At 42.5% G+C, this 14,709-nt stretch overlaps 1 pseudogene; it reads left to right on the top strand.

The window, feature by feature from the left end:
• The first annotated feature begins 5,001 nt into the window (after positions 1 to 5,001).
• LOC129492623 (angiogenic factor with G patch and FHA domains 1-like) lies at positions 5,002 to 8,928 on the top strand (annotated as a pseudogene).
• Positions 8,929 to 14,709: the final 5,781 nt, after the last annotated feature.

Below are 14,709 nucleotides of genomic sequence, written 5' to 3' on the forward strand. Positions count from 1 at the left end.
CCCTGGAGCCTCACTCTGCTTCCCATGCTCAGCCTCCTCCCTGACCGCTTCTCCCTCCCTATCCTGAATCTGTGGGCTCCCACGGGGTGCCCCCTAGTTCCCGGGTCCCAGGAAAAACAGACAAAATTATTTTAAATTGGAACATTTGAATTCCACTGAATTTATGTCAGCAGAAACCCATCTGGTCATATTTTAAAGAATTATGAATTGTTAACAACAACAATCAATTTAAAGTGTAACTAGGATTAAGAATATCCACCATTAGCACCTGAGATCAGGACTTCCAGGGCAGCCTGGCCAACATGGGGAAACCCTGTCTCTACTGAAAATACAAAAATTATTCAGGAATGGTGATGGGAGGCTGAGGCAGGAGAATCACTTAAACACGGGAGGTGGAGGTGGCAGTGAGATGAGATCATCCAACTGCACTCCAGCCTGGGCAACCGAGTGAAACTTCATCAAAAAAAAAAAAAGAAAAAAGAAACATCATTTTACTGACAACAACAACAACAACAATACCGTAGCGAGATTTTTGAGGAACCAGAGAGACTAATGGGGTTCAGGAGGATATTTATTAATTATTTAGGTGCACTGGCCCAGTTGGATTAACATCCAAAGGACTGAGCCCTGAACAAAGAGCTAAGTTACCTTTTAAGCATTTTGTTGGTGGAGGGAGATCTGTGCAGGGGGAATCATACTACAGAAGCAAGAAACAAAGACAGTTATTCAGCTGAGACAGGCATTACATCATTTCTTACTTTTCAAGGAAAAAAGTGTTTTGTGACTTGAGTTTATCTGTTTAGTGACCTGGCAGCTACACAGCTAGGGAAACAGGGTCTTCACCATGCCAGGGAAGGGAGGGGAGATAAGGCTCACCAGCCACAGAAAAACAGGCAGTTAGTTTTTAAAGGACTCCAGCCCTTTCTCCTTCTCGGGGGAGTTGGGTATTCTTACATACAACTGAGTTTCTGCTTACACATTCTTTAATTTCTTTTAATTTCTGTTCCATTCCTTCCTTTGATGCTTTTTATAACAGAGGTGTTAATAGAAAGCACCACTGTTTGCCACCTCCTCATGGAGCTGAACTTCTTCTTCTACTGGCAGTGGCTGCTATCTGGTTAATGCCATCAACTGTGTGGTGGTGTGTCGGGCCACTATTACCTCTATAGTTGACTGAATACACCTAATAAACAGGGGTAAGAGGCAAGGGAGGACGAGACAGATGTCAAGAATAAGCAAGAGCCCACTGATGAGGGTTTTGAATCCTCCAAAGGCTGAGAACCATCCTCCATACAAGGAATCTGGGGACCACCTGGACCAAGTCTGAACTGGAACACGGGCCAACTTGCATATTCTAGCTGTGATTTTCATGACAGCTCGGCTATTATAATCGATGTCTAGGCAACAGTTGGTTAAATTAAATTTTCCACATGCTCCTCTTTCTGAGGCTAAGAGGTAATCTAAAGCCAGCCTATTTTGATATATAGCATTCCTCATTTGTGTTGCTTGTATTGCCAATAAATCTAGTGCCCTTGATGTTTCATTGGTTATAATTCCAAGGACTGCCTGCAAACTTATGATGCAGTTGAGCATATAGATGGGGGTACAGTACTCCCATCATCCATCTTGTGCCCAACTTGCTGGCCCATAGTATTTAATGATTCTTTCAGGAGACCATTTATTATCTTTCCAGTCTCCTATGTCCACATCTTTTTTGATATTTGTGTCTATTTTTGTTATTAGGCTTTCCAGTTTTTTGTTTGTTTGTTTGTTGTTTGTTTTGCCTTTAGTGTTCTTGCTTTTTGGTGCCCCTTGCCGTGCATCACTGCCACCTCTTTTGGGGCTTATACAGCATTTAAGATCTGTACAATTTCTTCCTTTTACTTTATTTCTTTACTTCCGGCAGTTAAAAGTCTTTATTTTTTTCTTTCTAAGTAGCCTCATGAACATGCAAAATGGCAGAAGCATATTTGGAATCTGTGTAAATATTTGTCTTCTGGTCTTTTGCTAGCCAGAGAGCTCTTGTCAGAGCTATTAGCTCTGCTTTCTAAGCAGAAGTTTCTGTAGGCAAAGACTGCACCTTTACTACTGAGTCCAAAGTCACCACTGCATAACTAGCTCACTGGACTCCCTTTAGTATGAAATTGCTTCCATCAGTAAAATATTCAATGTCCAGGTCCCCAAGGGGCCAATCTGTCAAATCTCTCTGGCTTGAGGACACTTTATCTACCACATCTACACAGCAATGAAGGGGGCCTCCTGGCACTGACACGATGAGGAACAAGATGGCCGGGTTTAGGGTGTTCATGGTCTCTAACATCAGTTTATTAGCTTTCTGTGCCAGTAGGGCAGTGGCAGCTAGTGCTTTAAAACAAGGAGGCCACCCAAGTGCTACAGAATTTAATTGCCTGTATAAGTATGTCACTGGGCAATGCCATGACCTTATGGCTTGAGTTAGAACCCCTATGGCCTGTCTTTCACTTGTGGACGTACAAGAAGAAAAGCTTAGTTAGTTCAATCTGGCAGTCCTAAAGCTAGGGCCTTAGTCAAGGCTTCTTTGATTTCTTTAAAAGCATGCTCCTGGTTGCCCTCCTAGAGGAGGGTCTCCTTTTGTCCTCCACCTTGTGGCTTCACATGGTGGCTTAGCCATGAGCAAGAAATTTGGGAGTTAAATGCAGCAGAACCTTGCTGCCCTCAGGAACTCTCTTATTTGACACCAGGTGTTTGGTGTAGGGAGTGCACAAACAGCCTGCTTTTGTTCACTGTTAAGCAATCTTTCCTCTTGGCTTATATAAAAGCCTAAATACTGGACACTTTCAGAGCAGATTTGAGCTTTTTTTCCTGACACTTTATATCCTGCCTTCCACAGCAGGTGCAGAGGGTCTTGGGTTTCTCCTGAGTGCAGTAGCCCTTGGCCGGTGGTTTTTTTCATACCATGGCCCTGATTGTTCTCCTTATTCTTTTGATATTCATCCTTCCAATGTCCTTTCCTTTTGCACCATGCACACAAATCTCTCTCTAGCCTTGGCCAGCTTTCAAACTCCTGTCCAGACTAGCCTTTTCCATGACTGCATTCATGCCTGCATCCATGCCTCCTTGCAAAGCCAGTTTCTCTTCCTGTAAGGGCTGCTGCTAGTAAATTAGCCTTTCTTAAGCCTCCTTCTTTGCCCCTTGATCTCAGTTAATGTACACCTTGGTAGTCACCTTAATAAGCTGAGTAGCATTCACGCTTATGGAGCTTCTAACTTCTGCAAATTATGCCTGATATCTACTTGGGCCTGCCTTACAAATGCCGTATTCCCTGTTCACTGATTTTTGGCAACCCCAGGGTTAAACGAAGTGTACAACAAAAATGCCTCATGAAGTCTTTCATAAAACTTTTATCTGCACCCTGGAGCACCTCTGAGATTTTTTGTATTGATTGCCTTTCTATTTTACCATCCTTTAGCCTTTGCAGAAGTGCTTCTCAGCACCTTTGTAGGTGCTGAAACTGGACTGCATTATCTGGGCCCTAGTGGGGATCCTTTTGTCCTCTTAAGAGGCATAAGCATAACTTGGGCACAGCCAGACCTGAGATGGCCTGCCTGACTTTTCGAGCCTTTCACTTTAACTTCCCAGAGACCTGACTTCTCCTTCTGTGGTGAGACTAGGAGCCTGTATCTGTCTGAATTTAACTCCTTAGGGGCAGTTAACATTGGTAAAGGGGGATAGATTGGAATGTAGGGAGGAGGGGTCTCTATTCCCTCCTGTGGTTCTTGCAAAACCGGTTTTTCTGCCTTTCCTGAGACTTCTTTTGTCTCTATAGCTTCTGGGGCGGCTGATTTTTACTTTTGCTTTTGGCTTGGTGGTGCTACAAGTCTCTGTGACTTTCTTTTTAACTCTGTAGCTGCCAGTGCAGCTGATTTCTCTCAGCATGAGCTGCGAGTGTTCTACAATAAACTGCTAGGGCTGCATTCATTTAGCAATGAGTCAACAAAAAGTCTAGATCTGAATGCCCTGGCTGTCCTCTGAACCTAGTCACCACCTTAAAACGCGTGGCCAATTTCTCTATCTATAGTGCCTTTGGCCAGCCATCCAACACTAAAAGAGGGCTATTCTAATTCACAGTATGTCCTTAACTTTTGAACATCCAGTTTTATCCCATAATTACCTCTAAATCCTTTTTTAAAATTCTTTATTATGCATTCCAGAGGAGTCAGTTTTGAAGCTTTTCCTCCCATTTCGTTCCTTGCAGCACACTTTCACTCTCATTTTCACTATCAGCTCCAGCAGCCCAGGCCCTATTGTGGGAGTTTCAGATGCTGCTTAGTCAGGAACATGCCTTCCCCTGTCACAGCCTACTGTGGCTGTGGAACTGGTCCTACCAGCTTTATGCAGCATCCTAGGTCTGATTTCCCCTGCAGTTGCCTCAGAGCATACAGTCCCTCTAAGGCACCTGTGCCTCCCTACATCACTACCTGCATTGGCCTATCCCGAGATTGTCTCTTTCACACACTTTCACATACCTTCCCTGCCCCAGGACTTCTCATCAGGTGAAATGAGCCTCTTTCATGTCCTGGGTGCATTTACATGCACCCACACACTCCCAGTTGGGGTGGCAAGCCACTCTTGCCACACTGCCAGCAAGCTCTACCTTGCTCCACTTGCTGCTCTATTGGCCCATTTCCTCCTTTTTTCCGTTTCCTGTCTCCAGATCCAGTGAAGCACTTTCACTTCATTAGTGGGAACATAAGGATCATCCAAATTGGGAAGCCACTCCTGTCACCCCCCCAGCTGCTCCGGGCTGGATTAGTGGTCATTCACCAGGAGGTGATCAAGCTCCTCTTCATCCTTATGGGACAGACTTCCCTGCCTTGGGCCCTTGCTCCTTACCATGGTTCCTGAAGTGCTGGTATTGTCCTGCAATGCCATCCCTGGTTCTGTCATACTGCTGGGCAGGGTGCCAGGACATGGGGAGAGCCACTTTCCATCCTGGTGAAGCTCCCCAACAGTGCACGTTGGATGCCTGGTCTCCCCCAGCCCCGGGGCTCTAGTTCTGCAGGCAAAGGAGACAGTAAATCTGTCATCTCCAATCTCAGGTGGGCCCCCAGAAATGTGGCAGGATTTTTAAGGAATCAGAGAGACCGATGGGGTTCCAGGGATATTTATTAATTATTTAGGTGCACCAACACAGTCAGATTAACATCCAAAGGACTGAGCCCTGAACCAAGAGTTAAGTTACCTTTTAAGCATTTCATGGGTGGAGGGAGAGCTGTGCAGGGGGAGTCATACTACAGAAGCAAGAAACAAAGACAGTTATTAAATTGAGACAGGCATTACGTCATTTCTTACTTTTCAAGGAAAAACAACTTTTGCAACTTGAGTTTATCTGTCTAGTGACCTGGCAGCTGCATAGCTAGGGAAACAGGGTCTTCACCATGCCTGGGAAGGGAGGAGAGATAAGACTCACTAGCCACAGAAAAACAGGCAGCTAGTTTTTAAAGGAGGACTCCAGCTCTTTCTCTTTCTCAGGGGGAGTTGGGTTTTCTTACATACAACTGAGTTTCTGCTTACACACTCTTTAATATCCTTTAATTCCTGTTCCAAAACCTTGTTATAACTAACAAACTAGTTCAGTAAAGTTGCAAGATATAATATTAACATGAAAATTAGTTGCATTTTTATACACTAACAACAAAATATCTGAAAAAGGAATGAGGAAAACAATTCCATTTACAATATTATCAAATAGAGTGAAGTAATTCATTAAATAGAATGAGTATAACCAAGAATATGAAAGATCTGCATACTGAAAACTATAAAATGTTGATAAAAAAATGGAAAAATACAAAATAGGAACTATATCTTGTGTTCATGGATTCTAAAAATTAACGTTGTTAAAATTTCCATACTACACAAAGTCATCACAGAGTTAAAGATATTTATATCAAAATTTTAATGCCATTAAAATAAATGTTGAGCAAACAATTGTAAAATTAGTATGGAGCCACAAAAAACCCCAAATAGTCAAATACTGAGAAAAAAAAAAACTGCTGAAAACCTCAAACTTCCTGATTACAAACTATATTACAAAGCTATAGTCATCAAAATAGTATAGTACCTACCTAAAAACCAACGGAACATAATAGAGGACCCAGAAATTAACTCACACATATACAGTCACCTGATCCCACAGAATTAGGAAAAGATAGACACATTAAGAAATGGTGTAGAAAAAACTAGATATGCACACACAAAAAGCGAACTTTTCTCTTATATCATCACAAAAATGAGTTTAAAATAAAGACTTAAATGTAAGAACTGAAATCATGAATCTTCTAAAAAGTAGGAAAAAAGCTCATTGACACTGGGCATGGCAATGATGTTTTGGATTCTACACAAAGAACACAAGCAACAAAAGCAAAAAAAGGAGAACTATGTCCAAGTAAAAAGTTTCTGCACATTAAAGGAAACAATCAACAAAATATGTAGGCAATGTAAGGGATAGGAGAAAACATTTGTAAACCATATGTAAGATAATATGTTACTATCCAAAATATACATAATACTAATCGGTACAAAAAAGGAAAAAAAACGCATGGCAGAACAAAACAAAAACCAATACCCTGGTTAATTGGGCAAAACATCTAAATAGCCATTTTTCCAAAGACATAAAATGGCCAGCATGTATATAAAAAGATGCTCAACATCACTAATTATGAGAGTAATTGAAATCAAAATCACAATAAGATAATCATTTTATCATGGTGTGAGGATAGTTGTTATCAAAAAGTCAAAAGATAAAAAGTGTTAGGGTACAAAGAAAAGAGAATATTTGTACATCATTGCTGAGCATATCCACTGGGCAGCCATTATAAAAAAACATAGTAGGGAGTTTCCTTAAAATTTTTAAACTAGAAGTACCACTAATCCCAATTCGGAGCATACAGCCAAGGGACATGAAATCAGTATCATCAAGGGCACTGGCACTCCTCTGATACAAATAAATGGATAAACTGTGAGAGATAATTCAGCTTTAATAAAGAATGAAATTCTTTCCTTTACAAAAATATTGATGAACCTTGAAGACATGATTCTAAGTGAAATACAGAAAGACAAATACTACATGATCTCATTTTTATGTGGAATAAGGAAGAGAGAAAGAAAAGAAAGAGAGAGGGAAAGAAAGAAAGAAGAAAAAAGAAAAGAAAAGAAGAAAAGAAAAAGAGAGTAGAATGGTTGCTACCATGGGCTAAGAAGTGGGAAAGTGGGAAGATTTCCATCAAACGGTGCACACCTTCAATTATATAATGAAAAACTGCTGGGGACCTAAAGTGCAGAATGGTGACTACAGTGAATAATAATATGTACTTGAAATTTGTTTCAAAAGTAGATCTCAGGTGCTTTCACCAAACACACAGACAAGTATAAAGCAACTATGTGTGGAGATAGATATGTTAACCAACTTCATTGAGATAATTTAAAGATGTATATACATCTCAAAGCACTCTATTGTACACTCTAAATATATACACGCTTCAATGTGTAAATCATAGTTCAATAAATTTGGAAAAAAAAAAAAAAGAGTAATCTGCAGGTCCTATCTTGCCACAGGTAAACTTTATTTAAAACACTCTTGATCACTGTTTCTGGCTGAACCCGGGAACAGCCCTAGCACTTCTGGCCCCTTGACTTCTCCAACGCTCCTCCAGCTATTCTAATAGCTGGGGAAGATGTAATAGTTCCCAGGAATTTTCTGGTTTCCAGCTGTGCAGATCAAGCAGGGCCATCAGCCATCTCCTTGCACATTGCCCACGACCCCATATGGCTCCTGGCAATGCGTGTCAGGGCATCCTGGTGGGGGTCACAGCAGCCAGCCTGGGCGAGGTTGCCTTTCACCGCCTGCACTTCCATGGTCTCTGGCTCCACAAGTGTCTGGTAAGGCCCAGCGCAGCCCTCCTCACATTACCAGTGAAGACAATGTAACTGCAAAAGACACTGAGGAGGAAAATGAGAAAAGACATTGGCCCCTCTGTATTAGAGTAATTGTCATTAGATCATCCTTGTTGCAGACAGGATCGCTCTTTATCATTACCAATGAAAAACCTGCTACAATTGGACTGGAAAATGATCTGAAGCATACTCTTTGAATCTCTGAAGGTGGTATCGGTAAGTTTCATGCAGACATTTATTTTGACCATGACTTTCAAAGTTATGTCTTGTAAATCAAAACAGTCAAAATGGAACAATTATTAATGGGAAACGGATTGCTTAGCTGAAAACTAAATGTGACCCTATGTACTTGAGCACAGACATGAAGTGAAAATTGGAGAGTCTGTGTTACCTTTTCACATTCACCCTGGCAGTGATAGCTGTGATGGCTGTGACCCAGGGAAGGTTAGACCTCACCTTCACCTTCATAAGAAAGATGAATTGCTTATTGGTTCAACAGTAAGTAAGGAGAATAAAGAGTTGGAAATAAGAAAATAATTAAAGAAAATACAAGTACAAGTAAAATACGGTTTACAGAATACAGACTATGAAGATGAATAGACATTGAAGGATCTATAATATAAAGATAGAGCTGGAAGTAGGGAGTAGATTGGAAGTGAAGAAACTTTCTAAAGAGATGATGCCCCTGCATCTATCCATTCTGAAGCTACTGACAACAACAAAGTTCAGAAGATGTTGAAGAAGATGGGTTGGAAAAAATGAGATGGCCTGGGGAAGAATGGTGGGGGAATGACAACTTCAGCTTCAGCTTCAGGGACCACACGTAGGCTTGGGGACAGGCAATCCATCTTCAGTTGAAGACATTCACCTTTTCCAAAACAAAAACAAACAACCTGGACAAAAGCATGAGAGGGGTTTCCTGAAAACTTCCCAGACACTAAACCTTAAAAAGATGATCTAGGGACCATGCCTTGGGTAAAAAGTACTGTAGGGTGAAGGTTAATCATAGGAGAAATCTCAAGCTTTTTTAAAAATGGAGTTTGGAAACTCTTATTTATTTTATTTTTTGCAGAACTTTTCTCCCCCAAAGAGTTTGCAGCACAAAGGAACTGTGCCACAGTTTTCCCATTTCTGATTCAGAATGTGTAATAAAGTTTGCTTTGCAGCTTTTAAAACCATGTTTTAAACTAATAAATAGTGACTGAATCAAGCTGTACAGTAAGTGGACTAAAGTTTACAGGGCACAGATCAGTTTATCAAGCTTCATGATTTTATCTTGTCATTTGCAACATCCTTATAAGCAAAAAGTTACATAGGGAAAACTCCTATAACCACTAATGACTTAAATGTACATTTGTCTTTGTCTCCATATATTCAAAGTAAGATGCACAGCAAAAGGAGCATCTAAAGTTTATAAAAATAAATCTGACTATATGCATCTTTGTTTATGCCTTTTAGAACCCACATAAAAAACCTCTTGAACTTGAAATAGCCTAAATAGTACTATTGAAGAACTAATGAACAGGTGACATATTGTAGAAAATTAGTCTTTTGTTTTTTTCTGTAAAGAATCTCTTGATTTGTACTATACATTCAGCATTTACATTTGGTTTGTTTCATAGCTAATGAGATACTTAGATTTGAACAACTGAGTAGAGTGTTGAAATAGTGTGCTGGTATTTGTAGTTTTCATAAATATTATTGCAGGCAATGGAGTTGTGCCAGAGAAATCTGATTTCTAGTACAGAAGGAATACTCAGTCAGGGTCTCAAGTTTAAGATACTTATTTAAAATGACCTCAATTGCAATAAAAACATTATAACTTTTTAAAAAACAATCTCTTTTCAATAAATTCTGAATTAAACAAAAATTCAAATGATAACCTTTTATGGAGTTAAGGAAGTTCTAGTGAGGTAGAATGGCAATTGAAGCCAAAATATCTGAATTCAGGTAAATAATTTTACCCATATTAGTTTTATGTTAAAGAAAACAATAATTCTGACCATAGAGTATTTACTTCAGTGAAGTATTTCAGATATTTGTGGATAATACATAATTAATTTTCTAATGGTAAAAAAGTAACCACATTTTACAAATTATTACAATATTGTCTCTTGAAGAGAGCAGTATTTCAAATGAAGAAACTTGGAATTTCTTATGAGGTGATATATGCCATAGAAAATCTAGGTAAAATATTTTACTTATATGTGCAACTGTTGATACTTCTGCTTTTCAGGAAAATAATATGCTTTAAAAGATTCAAAATCGTTTTTTATTGACTGGTTCAGACACTAGAGTCATTACCATGCCTGTGAGCTAGGTCCAGCAATGAGTCAACGTTTTACCTGTGTCCAGATCCACATATGACAGTCAAAATTCCAACTGTGGACTGTGTCTATGAGTGAGATTCAGGGCCTTAACAGTGGGCTTTGTCCATGTGTGAGACTGACAATTTTAATTTGTTGGCTGTGTGCTGTGCCCTGTAATGACAATGTCTGTACCACCAGAGGGCATTATAGCATATGCATAAGCTTCCTAAAACTTTGCGATATTTCCAAAACTAGGAGACCGAAGACCTGATACATTGCCATAAGTACAGCTATAACAGTTAAAATCTCTTCCATTGGTTGTGTACATGTAGGATAGTCATCATTATGCCGGTGAAGTGGACCTAGGTATGTGTGAAAATACCACCTGTGGGCAGGGACCAAAAAGGAGAGCCACACCAACTGAATGGTGAGCCAGATATATGTCAGTATGTTGTGAGAGAACAGCCCTGGCAGGAAAGTCACATCACCTGGCTGCTGAGCCCACTGATACGTCACAATGCCTTCTGTAGGCAGAATCAAGGCAGGAGAGTCAAATTACCTGGGTGCTGGGTCTAGAAATATTTCACGAATTACCCTGTGGATAGAGCCCAGGAAAGAAGAGTCACGTAACCGAGGTGATGGGAGCAGAGGCATATCACAATGCCCTCTGAGGAAGGGCATAGGCAGGAGAGTTACATCACCTAGAAAATATGGCCCAGGTATATTTCATAATCCCAACTACAGGCATTGCTTAGACAGGAAAGCCACATCACCTGGGAGCTTGGCCCATTGATTTGTCACAATCACTTCTGTACGGAGAGTCTAGGAAAAGAAAAGCAGTCAAATATACCATGTTCTGGGCCCAGAAATATGTCCCAATTCCCCAGGTAAGCAGGTCCAAGGCAAAAGGGGAGAGTCATATCACAGGGTGATGGGACCAGAAATATGTCTAAATTCCAAATGGGGATGGGGTCCAGGCAGGAGAGGAGAGTCACATCACCTAAATGATGGACCCAGTGATATGTCACAGTGCCCCTTGTGGGCTGAGCCCAGTGCAGCGAGGAGAGTCACATCCCCTAGGTGATTGGTGCATAAATATTTCAAAATCTCCTCTGAGAGAATAGCCCAGGCAGGAGGGTCATATCACTCATGTGCTTTACCTAGATATAGGCCACAATCCCATGTTTAGATGGGACCCAGGCAGAAAAGTAAAATCAATCAGTTGCTGGGCAAAGATATGTGTAAAACTCACACCCGCAGAAATGTCCAGGGATGAGATTCACAATACTGCATGTGACCTGGCTCCAAATATGAAAGTCAACACCTTTTGTGAGTTCTATCCAAGTACATGAGTCACAATGTCAACAGTGGACTGGATCTGTGCATGAGACCCCCAACCTCATCTGAAAAAAAGTGTCCTAATAAACCAACCTCATCAGAAAAAAAGTGTCCTAATAAAGGAGACACAGCGTCACAGTGTTTAATCTTGATCCAAAAGTCACTATCTTACCTGTGGTTTGGATGCATGTATAAGAGTCACAGTTGCAACTTTCAATTGCCTCCAGATGTGAAATTCAGAACCTCAACCATGAGCTGTGGCCAAGTAAGTGAATGACAATCCTTACTGTTAGCTTAGTGTGGAGACAAGAGTCACAATTTCCTCTTCGTGATGGACCCTGTTATGAAACTCTCTTTACCACCTGAGGGCGTTGTACAATATGCTTGAGTGTTGTAGGGCTCTGTGACTTTTGTACAAGTAAGAAACCCAGAACATTACCTGTTGCTCTAAGCCTAGTTACTAAAGCAAACATCGATTTTATTGGCTGGGTCCAGGTATTAGAGTCATTACTGGGCCTGTGAGCTGGGTCCAAAAATGAGTCACCATCCCACCTGTGGCCAGATTTACACATGACAATCAAAATTCCTACTGTGGACTTTATCTGCACATGAGAATCAGGAGCTCACCAGTGGTCTCTGTCCATGTATGAGGGTGACAATACTAATTTTCAGCAATATGTGCCTATGAGAGTCACAATATCACCTGTGTTCTGGTTTGTATTATGAAACTCTCTGTACCACCCAAAAGCATCATAATATATGTGTGTGTGTCAGAATCTTCTGTAACTTTTTACAAGTAGGAGACTCAGGACTTTACACTTTGGCCAAACTCTATGTGTGACAGTCAAAATCTCTTCTATTGGGTGGTTCCACATCTGAGAGACATCATGATACCTGTGTGCTGGGCCAAGGTAGAGGTCACAGTCTTACCTATGGGTGAACAGAAGACAAGAGAGTGACGACACCTGGGTGATGGGCAAGAGATATGTCACAACCATTTCTGTTGACAAGTCCCAATAAAGGAGATACATCACCTGGGTGCTAGGCTCAGTGATATATCACAATGCCCAGTGTAGGCAGGGCACAAGAAAGAGTCACATTACCTGGGTGCTTGGCCCAGTGGTATGTCACAATCCGTTATGTAGGGAGGGCACAGGTAGCAAAAGTTTCACATTACCGAGGTGCTGGGCTAGAGCTATAAGTCTCTCAGTCGTTCAGGGCAAGGGTTAGGATCTCTTCAGATATTCATGTAACAGAGCCCCAACTCTTCCGTGCTCAGAAGCAAAGGCCAGTGGGGACCAAATAGGGCTTGAAAGGGAAGTCCCCTAACAAAGCAGAATGTCCTGGGCTTTGACCTCTCCCCTTCAAGCATAACCAGATCATAACCTGTCTTCTGATTTCTCACTATGCCCAGCACTGGAAAAAGGCTCCTGACTCCACTCCCTCACCTCTCCACCCCTCCACTCTTACTGGGCAGACCAGAGACCAGGAGACCTAAACTCCAGCACAGACAGAGCAGAAGCGAATCCAAAGTGCGTGGTGGCGGTGGGGGCTGAGCTGTCTTGGCTGCCCTAGACCAAAGCTGCAGGCCCAGGCTGCAGTCCAGGTGGCACTTGGTGCTGGTTCTGTGATGCCGCTGGGAGGCCTGGAATAGCCTGTGCACCTGCCACTTGTTCCTTTTCTTAAGCCCCGGAAACATGAACACTTTCCCAAGGTTTTCAGATAAGCCCAGGCACCACCAGCTGAAAGTGGGGATAATAGCATTCTTCATTATGGTTTATCACCTCACCCAGGCAGCAACCAGCCCCGACCTCACCAATCCAGCTGCCCCAGGCTGGAGGCGATCCTATCAAGCCGCCAACCTGCAGCTCCACTCCTCCTTTTATTCTTCTTCCTCTACCACAGGGATACTTTTGGTCATCGTCCCTGTTGTCACAATGTGGCGCCTGACACCATGGAGACCCTGGAACCCCACTGAACTCAGGCCCTACAGGGGTCAGACGAACAAGTATGAAGTCCAGGAGAAAAGTCATCTGCCACCTCCAGAATGAAAAGCACAAAATTCCCGCACTCCAGGAAGAAGTCAGGAGCTCATGGGGGAGGCAAGAGCAGCCCGCAACAACTTCGACATGTAGGGTGCTCCGTGGCTCATGCTTGTGTCCTGCAGGCTGGAGCCCGCACCAGGGTCCTCAGTCTTTGCTCTGGATGTGGAATTAATACTTCAGCGGCTTACCCAGGCGTCCCCGACAGGGAACGGGTGGAAACAGTGAGAATCTTCAGCACAGCGGATCCCCTGACCCTGGCAGCGACCAGCCCTAACCCCAAGCGGCACCAGCAGCCCCAGACTAGAAGCAGTCACATCAGGCCTCCTCCCTACAGCATCTCCCCTGCCTTTTTTTCTTTTCTCCAAGGTCCTAATCCCCTACTTTTGGTCATCCTCCTTGTCACAATGGGGCACCTGGCACTGTAGAGACTTGGGAAATGAGCAGATCTGGGGTCCTGGACCGTCCAAGCGAACATGCCGGGAGTCAGAGAGGAAAGTCTTCTGAAGCCTCCAGAAAGAATGGAACAGGACCTGGCACTGCAGGAAGAAGTGGGACACCCAGTGGGGGATGAAGGTCCCACATACTATAGCGGTAAACGTGTAAGGTGCTCCCTGGCCCGTGCCTGTTTCCTAGACATTGGAGTCCACGACCAGGCCCGTGGTCGCCCTTCCACACACATAATAAGCTGTTGGGCTGGCTGCCTCACCCAGCACCTGGGTCGCGCCAGAGATAATCCTGGATGCTGTTTTCCTGTGGGCTGCAGTGCCTGCCACTTTAGCCACCCCAGTACTCTGTGGTATCCAGTTCTCCAGACTGGGGATTCTCATCACCCAGTGATTCCAAAAAAATGATTTACAATGGCATGACCAAATGCCACAAACAAACAAACAAAATATCTGAGGGAAGTCCACTGGTCACTTCAATTTTTCTAAGGTGACAATTGTCCCTCCTTGAAATCTTGAGAGTGCATGAACAGGCTATTCTAATAGATGTGCAATTCACACTAAAACTGATTGAAAAGCAAATTCTGATTCCTAGGTACCTTTTATTCTCAAATTGTGTCTGCTTCCCCTGCCCCCATCAAA

Source organism: Symphalangus syndactylus, chromosome 11 (assembly GCF_028878055.3).
Source record: "Symphalangus syndactylus isolate Jambi chromosome 11, NHGRI_mSymSyn1-v2.1_pri, whole genome shotgun sequence".
NCBI lineage: Eukaryota > Metazoa > Chordata > Mammalia > Primates > Hylobatidae > Symphalangus > Symphalangus syndactylus.